Source organism: Somniosus microcephalus, chromosome 1 (genome assembly GCF_052327205.1).
Source record: "Somniosus microcephalus isolate GS21.2 chromosome 1, FLI_Smic_1.0, whole genome shotgun sequence".
In the NCBI taxonomy this organism is placed as follows: Eukaryota; Metazoa; Chordata; class Chondrichthyes; order Squaliformes; family Somniosidae; genus Somniosus; species Somniosus microcephalus.
In genome coordinates, this window is record NC_140987.1 from 312642975 (window position 1) to 312656573 (window position 13599).

At 54.9% G+C, this 13599-nt stretch overlaps 1 protein-coding gene across 1 annotated transcript in view; it reads left to right on the forward strand.

The window, feature by feature from the left end:
* Nucleotides 1-13599, forward strand: part of LOC147124856 (FRAS1-related extracellular matrix protein 1-like) — an 883765-nt gene that overhangs the window by 785727 nt on the left and 84439 nt on the right. The gene's annotated exons all lie outside the window — the stretch shown is intronic.

A 13599-nucleotide genomic window follows, 5' to 3' on the forward strand; every position in this document is an offset into this window, starting at 1 on the left:
CCACCCTAATGGCTGGTTCAAAGATGGTTACGGTCACGGAATGAGCGTTAATCACGGCCATAAATCCTTCCACCACTTCATACAGTTCCCCAAAGGGAACAGTGTGAAGACACGTATGACGACGACGTTGCTAAATAAATAAATGGAATGAAAAAAATTCTTTCAGGGCTTTTAAAAGTCTTTAAATTGCTTTAATTCTGTTTAAAACTACTTCAGATTCTTTAAAATAATGTAAACGTTTTAAAAAGTTTATAAAAGTTACCAAAAGCTTCATAAAAATACCAAAAACCTATTTGAAATGCTGCTCTGCATGTAAAAATGCTTTGCAGCTTGTGAGAAACATTGGGGGCGTGTCCTATTAAACTGAGACCTCAAGGGGCGTGTCTCAGTTGCACAGCACGCTCCAGGCTTCGCGCTGGCTGCACTCCTGGGCGGCGTGACGTCAGACGCTGCCCGGGATTCTTCTGTTTCAAAAAGGAATTCCAGGCGTCCCTGGAGGTGAACAGCAGGCGCGTCGGGTAAGTGCAGATCGGGGGCTTGCACGCGCGGCAAGCCCCCGACCCGAATTTCTGCCCCAATATATTTATAAAATATCTTTGGGTTTTCCTTGATTTTACTTGCCAAGAATTTTTCATGCTCTCTCTTTGCTTTCCTAATGGCCCAGAAATTCATGTCGGGGGCTTCCCGCGGGTGCAAGCCCCCGACCTACACTTACCTAGCGCGCCGGCAGTTGAGGCCTGGGCCTGCGTGGATTTCCTCTCTGTGGCCCGGTCCAGCTCCCGGCGCGCTGTGCTTGCGTGATCCAGTGGCGTTGTTAGTGCGATGCGTCCGCTGGGATCACATGAGCCATCGGCAACCAATCGAAGGAGGGAAAAGCCCATTCATGTTTGCGTGGGTTTCCTCCGGGTGCTCCGGTTTCCTCCCACAGTCCAAAGATGTGCGGGTTAGGTTGATTGGCTATGATAAATTGACCCTTAGTGTTAGGGGGATTAAATACGTGGGGTTACGGGGATAGGGTGGGATATGTGTTGGTGTAGGGGTTACGGGGATCGGGTGGGATATGTGTCGGTGCAGGCTCGATGGGCCGAAATGGCCTCTATCTGCACTGTGGGGTTTCTGTGATTCTGTGATTCTGTGATTGACAGAAAGAACTGTCAAACTAATGAAAACTCTGGTCCCCAAAACAGTACTTACCCTTCAAATAAATATTTAAAAAAATCACACTTTTTAAATCTATATATGTAAAACAGTATGTCTGTCTCTCTGTCTCTCTGTCTGTCTTTCTGTCTGTCTGTCCGGCTATACAATCAAAAGTTATAGAGCGTACCTACACATATGTTATATCAAAAGAAAGCTTATCATTAGGGGACTCTCGTAGGCATATTTACTTTTTGGTCGGACAAAAATTGTGCCGACGGTATCAGAAGAACGTTCAAAATTCCGCTCATTATCCGCTCATTAGCATCGAGTGACGTGAAGGTTCATTGCGTGTGCGGGCGGGCCATCCTAGAGTCGAGTGACGTGACGATTGACCAATCCTACAGTTCAGTGACCTGACGGTTGTGTGTGTGGGCGGGCCTAATGCTTCTGAGTTGAGGTGAGGAGGCCGCCATCTTGATTCCAAACTCTTCATTTCTTTTTCCCACTTTCTGCATGTTTCTTTTCAAATCTAGATTTCCAGCAAAAAAAAAAGTTGCTTTTAAAACACAAAGGCCTAGAAATTGGGTTGTTTGCGCCAGCGGTTAGCGCCTTAAGAGACCGAGAATTGGGGCATTGCCTAATGTTGGGGCGGGCGCAATGAAGATAGCGACAACTCCCATATTGACTATACATTTAACGCCTGCGCTAAGTGTTTGCGCGCGCCCGCGTGCGCAAGTACATAATGACGTCATTTCATCGTGCAACGCCTTTTAGGGGCGCCTGAGCGGATATTGGGTGGCACCCGGAGCCTTAACGCCTAGTGCTATTAGTGACAGTTCGAGGGAGCGTTAGCAGGCCCTTTTCGGAGTCGGGGGACGCTATTTAAAGGGGACAGCTCTAGTATAGAAGCTTCAGCCACTTGGCCTGTTCATTGCGATCGTTGGTGGAGAGATTTGGGGAGCTACTGTGGAGCAGAGTTTTTGGATTTTAGCATTAGAGTAATTGGGACCCTCAAACCTGTCCGGAGCAGTTGGAGCACTAGACCTAACAGCCTTCTGACCAACTGGCATCGGAATGGGAGATGCTTTGGAGGGCGACGGGCTCCTGGCCGAACACTATGAAGGGGCAGAAAGACGGCGGGAGAGAGGGCCAGGATTGGCCAGAAGGAGGAGGGGCAATGGAGGTTGCCCAATCCGAGGGTATGCTGCGAGGGTCTTTAAGGGTCATACCTTGACATGTCGGAGGAGCAGTGTGTGCGAAGGCTCCGAATCGGGATGGACGTTGTTACTGAGCTGTGCCACCTGCTTACTGAGGATCTGCAGCCGCGTCAACGGTGCATGACCTCTCTGTCGGTGGCCGCTAAACTGAATGTTGGCCTCAATTTTTATGGCAACGGATCCTTTCAGTGAGCCATTGGGGACATCGCGATTATCTCTCAGGCTGCAGTCCACTGCTGCATCTGGCAAGTTACAGCTGCCCTTTACAGGTGAAGGCGTCAATTCATCACCTTCCCTCTGACCCTGGAGAAGCAGGCGGAGGAGGAGGAGGAGCATGCGGATGAGGAGGAGGAGGAGCAGGAGGAGGAAGATGGAAGGGCTCCTGAAAGTGGAAGGGACATCCATCACTGGCTCATGAGGAGTCGTCTCGAGGCCCCTCTGGCGGAATGATGAGTGTCTTAACTGCTGCGCACTTTGGATGTTTGAAAGCATCTGAAGGCCAGCATCACTAATTATTCACGTACACCATAGCACATTTAAACTTCTCTTTATTGTCACAAAAGTCTTTCATTAGAGCAAAACAACGTCATGTCAACAGAAACCATAACAAACAAAATAACAATAAACTCTTCGGCAAAGCCGCCAAACTGAACAAACTTTTTCCAACAATTCCAACAGGTGAGGGTCTCCTTGAGTTTGGCCAAAGAAACATCTTAGGACCTCCCTCTCCTGCTGGCCCCTTGATGGAGAACGACTTCTCTTTCGCGCTCAGCCCCTTCCCTCACTGCTGCTCCTACGTAATTGAACCCCAGTGGCGGGGTGAAGGCTGGGGGACGCCTGCTGACTGTCTGGAAGGGCAGAAGCCCCTGATGGACGGCCTGGACGACCTCTGGGCTTGGAGGGTGCGGAGGCTGGCTACTTGATCTGGCTATGGCTGGAAGCAATGTGAACTGCAGATGGTGGCAGCTGGACTGCAGACGTTCCAGCGGTGGCATGAGCAATGGTCACCTGCCGAGAGAGGACACCTGCACCATGGTCGGACGACACACTGGCTCTCAGAGGGGACCGGCTCGGCTCCACCGCCACAAGCGACTGCTCCACTGATTCCTGGCCTCGTGTGGTACTGGAAGGGCCCGGGGTGATCCTAGCTGAGGCAGATAGGGTGGCTGCAGTGAGAGTTCGCGTTGCCTCAATCTGGGTGTGGACGAGGCCGGCAAGTGACTGCGTGGCAGCAGTGAGGACCTGTGAGCCAGGTGCCAGTGCTTCGGAGAAGCCCTGGACAGTTCTTTCCATTGCTTCGGACAAGGCCGGTACTGAGCGCTCCACTGCCTCGGACAAGCCCTGGACAGACCTTTCCAGGGATTGTCTGAAGCCCTGAACAGTCCTTTCCACAACGGCCTCGAAGCCCTGGACAGTCCTCTCCATTGTTGGTGCAAAGCCCTCGACAGACCTCTCCATTGTTGCCCCGAAGCCCTGGAGAGCCCTGTCCATTGTTGACCCGAAGCCCTGGAGAGTCCTGTCCATTGTTGCCCCGAAGCCCTGGAGAGTCCTCTCCATTGTTGCCCCGAAGTCCAACACACTCTTTGCCAGTGAATCTATTGACTGAGGCATCCTCCCCACTGCAGCCATCAGCTCAGTGTGCCTGAGCCGGGCCTGGGTGCTCATTTCAGCCAGGCGACGCACCTCCTCTGCACTCTGTGCAGCAGTCATCACTACCTGCCTTGCCCTCCGGGGAGACGGTGGCCGAACTTGCCTACCCCCCTTACGTTGCTGCATGCCGCTTGGTCCGGCAACTGCCTGATCATCAGAGCCCCCCCCCTCCCCTCCAGGGAACTACTATCCCCAGTCTGTACATGTGTATGCTCCTCTGAGATTGGAGTGGATGGGCCAGCTTCCTCCTGATCCTCAACTCCGGAGGCACTGGCACTGGCAGCTTCAGGGCGTCGATCCCCAGTTGGTGATGCATCATCTGAAAGCAGGGAGGTGGAAGAGTGGCTTTAGCAAAAGGACAGGTTGGCGGAAAGGCATGGCAGATTGCGGCAAGGCTCTGACATGGCTGCACACTGAGGAAGCATGCTGGCGGGGGGACCAAGTGGAAGGAAACAGCTGAAAAAGGAGAGAGCCTTACCCTCGCTGTCGGAAATGGGGTCGGCAGCTGCAGAGGTAACAGGACCAGACAGACGTCCTCCAAGAATCTGGTGCACTCTCTCCTCGAGATCCGTCAGAGTGACGACTTGTGGAGGTCCACCATCGGTTCGACGCTGCTCCCTCCGCATCGTCGCCAGCTTGGACTGCAGGGGAAAGAAGGGGCAGTTCTGTAACATGATGCCTTGAGAGATCATCTCATGCCCCCCATGGTGCAACAGCCCTTACATGATGCCTTGAGAGATCATCTTATGCCCCCCATGGTGCAACAGCCCTTACATGATGCCTTGAGAGATGATCTCATGCCCCCCATGGTGCAACAGCCCTTACATGATGCCTTGAGAGATCATCTCATGCCCCCCATGGTGCAACAGCCCTTACATGATGCCTTGAGAGACCATCTCATGCCCCCCATGGTGCAACAGCCCTTTCATGATGCCTTGAGAGATCATCTCATGCCCCCCATGGTGCAAGGGCCCTTACATGATGCCTTGAGAGAAATGTCCATGTGTGTGCCCAGAAAGGGCCATGGGTGCTTGCTGACAGATGGCCATTGGGGCATCATGGCAACAGGGTCCTCGAGGTTAGGTGCAGATGGAGGGAATCAGAAGTTTGCATAACCAACACTCACCCTAACGACCCGAGTGAGGTCGTTGAATTTCTTCCTGCACTGAACAGGGGTCCTGGTCGCCATGCTGTTGGAGTTGACCCTCTGAGAAACCTCCCTCCAAGATCGCCGGTAAGCCTTTTGATTCGGCCTCTTGCCATTATCAGGATACAGAACATCTCGACGGCGCTCAACTGCAGACACCAAGTGGTCCAGGGCCTCAGTGCTGAAGCGCTCTGCTCTCTGTCTCAGCTTCTCCATCCTCACCAAGCTTGTTGCGCCAGAGAAGGGCGAGCGCCGATTCTGAGGCCTACAGGGCGTTGAGTGTAGCAGCTCAGGCTGACTGACCCATGCCTTTAAGAGCCGGCCGGCGCCTGGAAGTCCCGTGGTTTCCGGTATTTGAGATCACCTGCGCTGCGCCCGTCCGCGACGATATTGGGTAGCGCCTGAACATTTGCGCCTTAGGAGCCCCGTGCAATGTCTGAGTTAGCGCCTCAATCCCCTTTGGGGGCAATGCAACCCAATATCTCGCCAGGCAGCGATAAGTTTCGTCTGGCTATAAACTTTGCGCAGCGTCAGTTCTAATGCCTAAAGCGGGGCTATACCCAATTTCTAGGCCTTAAATTGTTTTTAAAAAAAAGTTAATTAATTTGTAAATCTTTTCTCTAACCTCTATAATTTTCCTACCTTTCACCGTTTTTGCAGCCAGGCCTCGAAGCCTGGGCCTCTGTTGACCAGCCATGCCCGAGCTACGCACCTCCCGTCCCGCTCAACAAGCGGCCCGCGATCGCCGCCATCTTTCTAAAGGCTGGCGGCACAGGACTGAGGCGAGTGTAGCCATTGCCGCCATCTTAGTAAAGGCGGGCGGATGGGAGTCAGCGCGCACGTCAACGTCGGCCCGGAGCGCGAGCGAATCGGCAGTCTTGAAGCCGGCGGGGGGCGGGGTTCCGGAGGGCGGGAAGGGGGGGAGGGTTACCCCGGTTGACCCAGCTGCAATCGGCGGTCTTGAAGCCGGCTCGGGAGGGCGGGGCTCGGGAGGGTTGAGAGTGGGGCTCGGGAGGGGGGGGCGGGGCTCGGGAAGGGGGGGAAGGGTTACCCCAGCAACCGGGCCCGGCCGGTCTCTCACAGCCTCAAGCCAGCTCCACGCCTGTTCCCCGGGGCTTGGCTCCATTTGCAGCCGTGGGCCACTTACCCTCTCTCTCTCCTTCTCTCTGTCTCTCTCTCCTCCCCACCGTCCCTCTCCCTCTCCCCTCCCCCCTCTCCCCCTCTCTCCCCCCCCTCCCCTCTCCCCCTCTCTCTCCCCCTGCCTCACCCTCTCCTCTCCCCCTCTCTCTCCCCCTGCCTCCCTCCCTCCTTCCCCCACTCCCTCCCCCCCTCCCTCCCCCCTCCCTCCTTTCCTTCTCCCCCCCTCCCCTCCATCCCCCCTCCCCCCCTCTCTCTGCCCCCCTCCCTCCCCCTCTCTCTCCCCCCAGTCTCTCACTCCCCCCAGTCTCTCTCTCCCCCAGTCTCTCTCTCTTTCCCCCAGTCTCTCTCTCTCTCTATCCCCCCAGTCTCTCTCTCTCTCTCCCCCAGTCTCTCTCTCTCTCTCCCCCAGTCTCTCGCTCTCTCTCTCCCCAGTCTCTCTCTCTCTCTCCCCAGTCTCTCTCTCTCTCTCTCTCTCCCCGTCTCTCTCTCTCTCTCTCTCCTCCCCAGTCTCTCTCTCTCTCTCTCTCCCCCCCCGTCTCACTCTCTCTCCCGCCAGTCTCTCTCTCTCTCTTCTCCCCCAGTCGCTCTCTCTCTTTCCCCCCAGTCGCTCTCTCTCTTCCCCCCAGTCGCTCTCTCTCTTCCCGCCAGTCGCTCTCTCTCTTCCCCCCCAGTCGCTCTCTTCTCTTCCCCCCAGTCGCTCTCTCTCTTCCCCCCAGTCGCTCTCTCTCTTCCCCCAGTCGCTCTCTCTCTTCCCCAGTCACTCTCTCTCTTCCCCCAGTCGCTCTCACTCTTCCCCCCAGTCGCTCTCTCTCTTCCCCCTTCCCCCCAGTCGCTCTCTCTCTTCCCCCCAGTCGCTCTCTCTCTTCCCCCCCAGTCGCTCTCTCTCTTCCCCCCAGTCGCTCTCTCTCTCTTCCCCCCCAGTCGCTCTCTCTCTTCCCCCAGTCGCTCTCTCTCTTCCCCCCGGTCGCTCTCTCTCTTCCCCCCGGTCGCTCTCTCTCTTCCCCCGGTCGCTCTCTCTCTTCCCCCCGGTCGCTCTCTCTCTTCCCCCCGGTCGCTCTCTCTCTTCCCCCCACTCGCTCTCTTTCTTCCCCCCACTCGCTCTCTCTCTTCCCCCCACTCGCTCTCTCTCTTCCCCCCACTCGCTCTCCTCTCTTCCCCCCAGTCGCTCTCTCTCTTCCCCCCAGTCGCTCTCTCTCTTCCCCCCCAGTCGCTCTCTCTCTTCCCCCCAGTCGCTCTCTCTCTTCCCCCCCAGTCGCTCCTCTCTCTTCCCTCCGGTCGCTCTCTCTCTTCCCTCCGGTCGCTCTCATCTCTTCCCCCCGGTCGCTCTCTCTCTTCCCCCCGTCGCTCTCTCTCTTCCCCCAGTCGCTCTCTCTCTTTCCCCCCCAGTCGCTCTCTCTCTTCCCCCCGGTCGCTCTCTCTCTTCCCCCCGCCGTCGCTCTCTCTCTTCCCCCCGGTCGCTCTCTCTCTTCCCCCCGGTCGCTCTCTCTCTTCCCCCCGGTCGCTCTCTCTCTTCCCCCCGGTCGCTCTCTCTCTTCCCCCCCACACTCGCTCTCTTTCTTCCCCCCCAGTCGCTCTCTCTCTTCCCCCCACTCGCTCTCTCTCTTCCCCCCACTCGCTCTCTCTCTTCCCCCCAGTCGCTCTCTCTCTTCCCCCCAGTCGCTCTCTCTCTTCCCCCCAGTCGCTCTCTCTCTTCCCCCCCAGTCGCTCTCTCTCTTCCCTCCAGTCGCTCTCTCTCTTCCCTCCAGTCGCTCTCTCTTCCCTCCAGTCGCTCTCTCTCTTCCCCCAGTCGTTCTCTCTCTTCCCCCCAGTCGCTCTCTCTCTTCCCCCCAGTCGCTCTCTCTCTTCCCCCCAGTCGCTCTCTCTCTTCCCCCCAGTCGCTCTCTCTCTTCCCCCCAGTCGCTCTCTCTCTTCCCCCCAGTCGCTCTCTCTCTTCCCCCCAGTCGCTCTCTCTCTTCCCCCCATTCGCTCTCTCTCTTCCCTCCAGTCGCTCTCTCTCTTCCCTCCGGTCGCTCTCTCTCTTCCCCCCGGTCGCTCTCTCTCTTCCCCCCGGTCGCTCTCTCTCTTCTCCCAGTCGCTCTTTCTCTTCCCCCCAGTCGCTCTCTCTCTTCCCCCCAGTTGCTCTCTCTCTTCCCCCGTCTCGCTCTCTCTCTCTCTTCCTCCCAGTCGCTCTTTCTCTTCCCCCCCAGTCGCTCTCTCTCTTCCCCCCAGTCGCTCTCTCTCTTCCCCCCAGTCGCTCTCTGTCTTCCCCCACTCGCTCTCTCTCTTCCCCCCAGTCGCTCTCTCTCTTCCCCCCCAGTCGCTCTCTCTCTTCCCTCCAGTCGCTCTCTCTCTTCCCTCCAGTCGCTCTCTCTCTTCCCTCCAGTCGCTCTCTCTCTTCCCCCCAGTCGCTCTCTCTCTTCCCTCCAGTCGCTCTCTCTCTTCCCCCCAGTCGCTCTCTCTCTTCCCTCCAGTCGCTCTCTCTCTTCCCTCCAGTCGCTCTCTCTCTTCCCCCCAGTCGCTCTCTCTCTTCCCTCCAGTCGCTCTCTCTCTTCCCCCCAGTCGCTCTCTCTCTTCCCCCCAGTCGCTCTCTCTCTTCCCCCCAGTCGCTCTCTCTCTTCCCCCCAGTCGCTCTCTCTCTTCCCCCCAGTCGCTCTCTCTCTTCCCCCCAGTCGCTCTCTCTCTTCCCTCCAGTCGCTCTCTCTCTTCCCCCCAGTCGCTCTCTCTCTTCCCTCCAGTCGCTCTCTCTCTTCCCCCCAGTCGCTCTCTCTCTTCCCCCCAGTCGCTATCTCTCTTCCCCCCAGTCGCTCTCTCTCTTCCCCCCAGTCGCTCCCTCTCTTCCCCCCCAGTCGCTCTCTCTCTTCCCCCCATTCGCTCTCTCTCTTCCCTCCAGTCGCTCTCTCTCTTCCCTCCGGTCGCTCTCTCTCTTCCCCCCGGTCGCTCTCTCTCTTCCCCCCGGTCGCTCTCTCTCTTCTCCCAGTCGCTCTTTCTCTTCCCCCCAGTCGCTCTCTCTCTTCCCCCCAGTTGCTCTCTCTCTTCCCCCGTCTCGCTCTCTCTCTCTCTTCCTCCCAGTCGCTCTTTCTCTTCCCCCCCAGTCGCTCTCTCTCTTCCCCCCAGTCGCTCTCTCTCTTCCCCCCAGTCGCTCTCTGTCTTCCCCCACTCGCTCTCTCTCTTCCCCCCAGTCGCTCTCTCTCTTCCCCCCCAGTCGCTCTCTCTCTTCCCTCCAGTCGCTCTCTCTCTTCCCTCCAGTCGCTCTCTCTCTTCCCTCCAGTCGCTCTCTCTCTTCCCCCCAGTCGCTCTCTCTCTTCCCTCCAGTCGCTCTCTCTCTTCCCCCCAGTCGCTCTCTCTCTTCCCTCCAGTCGCTCTCTCTCTTCCCTCCAGTCGCTCTCTCTCTTCCCCCCAGTCGCTCTCTCTCTTCCCTCCAGTCGCTCTCTCTCTTCCCCCCAGTCGCTCTCTCTCTTCCCCCCAGTCGCTCTCTCTCTTCCCCCCAGTCGCTCTCTCTCTTCCCCCCAGTCGCTCTCTCTCTTCCCCCCAGTCGCTCTCTCTCTTCCCCCCAGTCGCTCTCTCTCTTCCCTCCAGTCGCTCTCTCTCTTCCCCCCAGTCGCTCTCTCTCTTCCCTCCAGTCGCTCTCTCTCTTCCCCCCAGTCGCTCTCTCTCTTCCCCCCAGTCGCTATCTCTCTTCCCCCCAGTCGCTCTCTCTCTTCCCCCAGTCGCTCCCTCTCTTCCCCCCCAGTCGCTCTCTCTCTTCCCCCCAGTCGCTCTCTCTCTTCTCCCAGTCGCTCTCTCTCTTCCCCCCAGTCGCTCTCTCGCTTCTCCCAGTCGCTCTCTCTCTTCCCCCCGTCGCTCTCTCTCTTCCCCCCAGTCGCTCTCTCTCTTCCCCCCAGTCGCTCGCTCTCTTCCCCCCAGTCGCTCTCTCTCTTCCCCCCAGTCGCTCTCTCGCTTCTCCCAGTCGCTCTCTCTCTTCCCCCCAGTCGCTCTCTCTCTTCCCCCCAGTCGCTCTCTCTCTTCCCCCCAGTCGCTCGCTCTCTTCCCCCCAGTCGCTCGCTCTCTTCCCCCCAGTCGCTCTCTCTCTTCCCCCGTCTCGCTCTCTCTCTCTCTTCCTCCCAGTCGCTCTTTCTCTTCCCCCCCAGTCGCTCTCTCTTCCCCCCAGTCGCTCTCTCTCTTCCCCCCAGTCGCTCTCTCTCTTCCCCCCAGTCGCTCTCTCTCTTCCCCCCCAGTCGCTCTCTCTCTTCCCCCCAGTCGCTCTCTCTCTCTCTTCCAACAACAACATGCCCTCAAAAAAGCCTCGGCACTGCCGGGCACTCCAGCTAGTAAACTATAAATAACATTAAATAACTATTTTAAACAATAATTTAAATTTTTGAAAAAAATAATTTTATAAAAAAACGGGGCTAAAAATACACTTACCTTACTTTAAAGTATTTAAAAATAATAAACCTGTGGAAAAAAAATTCTAATTTTAATTAATTGACCACTTACCTTTTAAAATGAAGTCCTTACGCCTGGTTTTTAAATGTGTAAAATGTAGAGGCCTTCACGCACGGAAAAACCTGTAAAAAAAAAGGAAGTTCAACGTGCACGCGCAGACTCCCGCGCGCAGGCATTCGACCTCTGAACCCCTTCGTTCAGAGGATTGGAAATGCCGGTTTCCCGCCTGCGCATGCGTAGTGCATGCAAGAAACCGGCACTTCCATCGGGTCCACGCGCGAGTACTCCGTGCTTACTCACGCGTTTGGACCCGAATTTCTGGGCCAATATTTTTAATTGCATCCCTGTACTTTCTGTACTCCTCTCAAGATTCTGGAGTATTTAGCCCTCCGTTTCTGTCACACGCCTCCCTCTTTTTCCTTATCCTACCCTGTATGTCTCTAGACATCCAGGGGGCTCTAGATTTGTTAGTCCCACCTTTTTTCTTTAAGGGCACATATTTGGTCTGAACCCTCCGGATCTCGTCCTTGAATGCCTCCCACTGCTCTAACACTGATTTACCTTCAAGTAGCTGTTTCCAGTCCACTATGGCTAAATCCCCTCTGAGCTTAGCAAAATTTGCTTTTCCCCAATTTAGAATTTTTATTCCTGGTCTATCCTTGTCCTTTTTCATAACTACCTTAAATCTAACAGAATTATGGTCACTAGCACCAAAATGCTCCCCCACTGACACGCCTTCTACCTGCCCAGCTTCATTCCCTAAAACTAAGTCCAGAACCACCCCCTCCCTTGTTAGGCTTCCTACATACTGGCTAAAAAAGTTCTCCTGGATGCATTTTAGGAATTCTGCACCTTCTATAACCTTCACACTCATTTTATCCCAGTTAATATTGGGGTAGTTGAAATCCCCTATTATTACTGCCCTATAATTTTTGCACTTCTCAGAAATTTGTCTACATATTTGTTCTTCAATCTCCCTCTCACTATTTGGGGGTCTGTAGTACACTCCTAGCAGTGTGATTGCCCCTTTTTTGTTTTTCAATTCGACCCATATGGCCCTGTTTGATGATCCCTCCAACATATCATCGCTCCTCACAGCTGTAATAGTTTCTTTTAATCAATACCACGACCCCCTTCCCTTTTTACCCCCCTCTCTATCCTGTCTGAAAATCCTGTAACCAGGAATGTTGAGCTGCCATACCTGCCCCTCTATCAGGCATGTCTCTGTAATAGCTGTAATATCATAGCCCCAATACCTACCTGTGCCCTCAGCTCATCTGCCTTGTTCGTTAAACTCCTTGCATTAAAGTATATACCATTTAGCACAGGCAAACCTCCTTGTTGACTACTATCTAGCCCTTGATTCCTCTGTCCTTCCAATTTACTTTCTATGTTTTTGTTTTCCAATTCCAGTTTTTCTTCCCTCCCTATTGACTCTATACTTAGGTTCCCATCCCCCTGCCAAGCTAGTTTAAACCCTCCCCAACAGCACTAGCAAACCCTCCCACGAGGATATTAGTCCCGTTGAGGTGCAACCCGTCTGGCTTGTAGAAGTCCCACCTACCCCAGAAACAGTTCCAATTCCTCAGCAATCTAAAGCCCTCCCTCCTACACCATCTCTCCAGCCATGCATTCATCTGCTCTATCTTCCTATTTCTGAACTCACTAGCACGTGGCACTGGTAGTAATCCGGAGATTACTACCTTTGAGGTCCTGCTTTTTAACCTCTTTCCTAGCTCCCTGCAGGATCTCATCCCTCTTCCTTCCTATGTCGTTGGTACCGATATGGACCATGACCTCTGGCTGTTTACCCTCCCCCCTCAGAATGCCTAGGCCATAAGCTCTGGAATTCCCTGCCTAAACCTCACTTACCTCTCTTTCCTCCTTTTAGACGCTCGTTAAAACCCACCTCTTTGACCAAGCTTTTGGTCACCTGCCTTAATTTCTCCTGATGTGGCTCGGTGACATTTTTTTGTGTTATAAAATCCTGTGAAGTGCCTTGGGACATTTTGCTGCCTTAAAGGCGCTATATAAATACAAGTTGTTGTTGTTGTAGGTGAGCGATGGGGTGCATTCACTGGGGAGAACTCCCCTGCTCTTCTTCAAAATAGTGCCGTGGGTTCTTTTATGTCCACCAGGGAGAGCAGATGGGGCCTCAGTATAACGTCTCATCCGAAAGACGGCGCTGCACTCCCTCAGCGCTGCACTGGAGTGTCTGCCTAGATTTTTGTGCTTACGTCTCTGGAGTGGGACTTGAACCCACAACCTTCTGACTCAGAGGCGAGAGTGCTACCCACTGAACCACAGCTGACACAATTAAGGAATATTGGGAGTGGGATTGTGTAAGCTAGTGCTGCAAATGGTGGGATATGGTATTTGAAGATGAATTCACTAACCTTGACCACTCGTGTGAGGTCATTAAACTTCTTTCTGCTCTCCATCCATGTCCTCGGCACTTCACTGCTGGCATTCACCACAGTGGCTGTCTGCTCCCAGTGTACTTTGCTCTCTTGCCTGGAGGGCCTTCTGGCACCCTGTGGAAAGAGGACCTCTCTCCTCCTGTTGACCTCCTGCACCAAGGCCTCCAGTGCTGCATTGGAGAACCTCGGTGTATGCTTTCTCCCCTGTTGTGCCATCATTAATTGTTCATTTGCACTGTCTTCCTCAGCTAGTTCAATGATCTGCTGCAGACAGACTGCACCTCCCCTTTAAGAGGTGCAGACTGCCTTTAAGTAGTGCAGGCTAGCTTTAATTGGTGCTAGCCTCTCACGAGCTTGGGCCCCCTGTTGCACTTTCAGTCACTCAGCAGCATGTTCAGCGCTGGGCTGAATGCCACAATCATGGAAATGAACAGGTAACACGAAGTTCGCGTGTTGCCTGCAGTCCTCCGAACAGGCACGG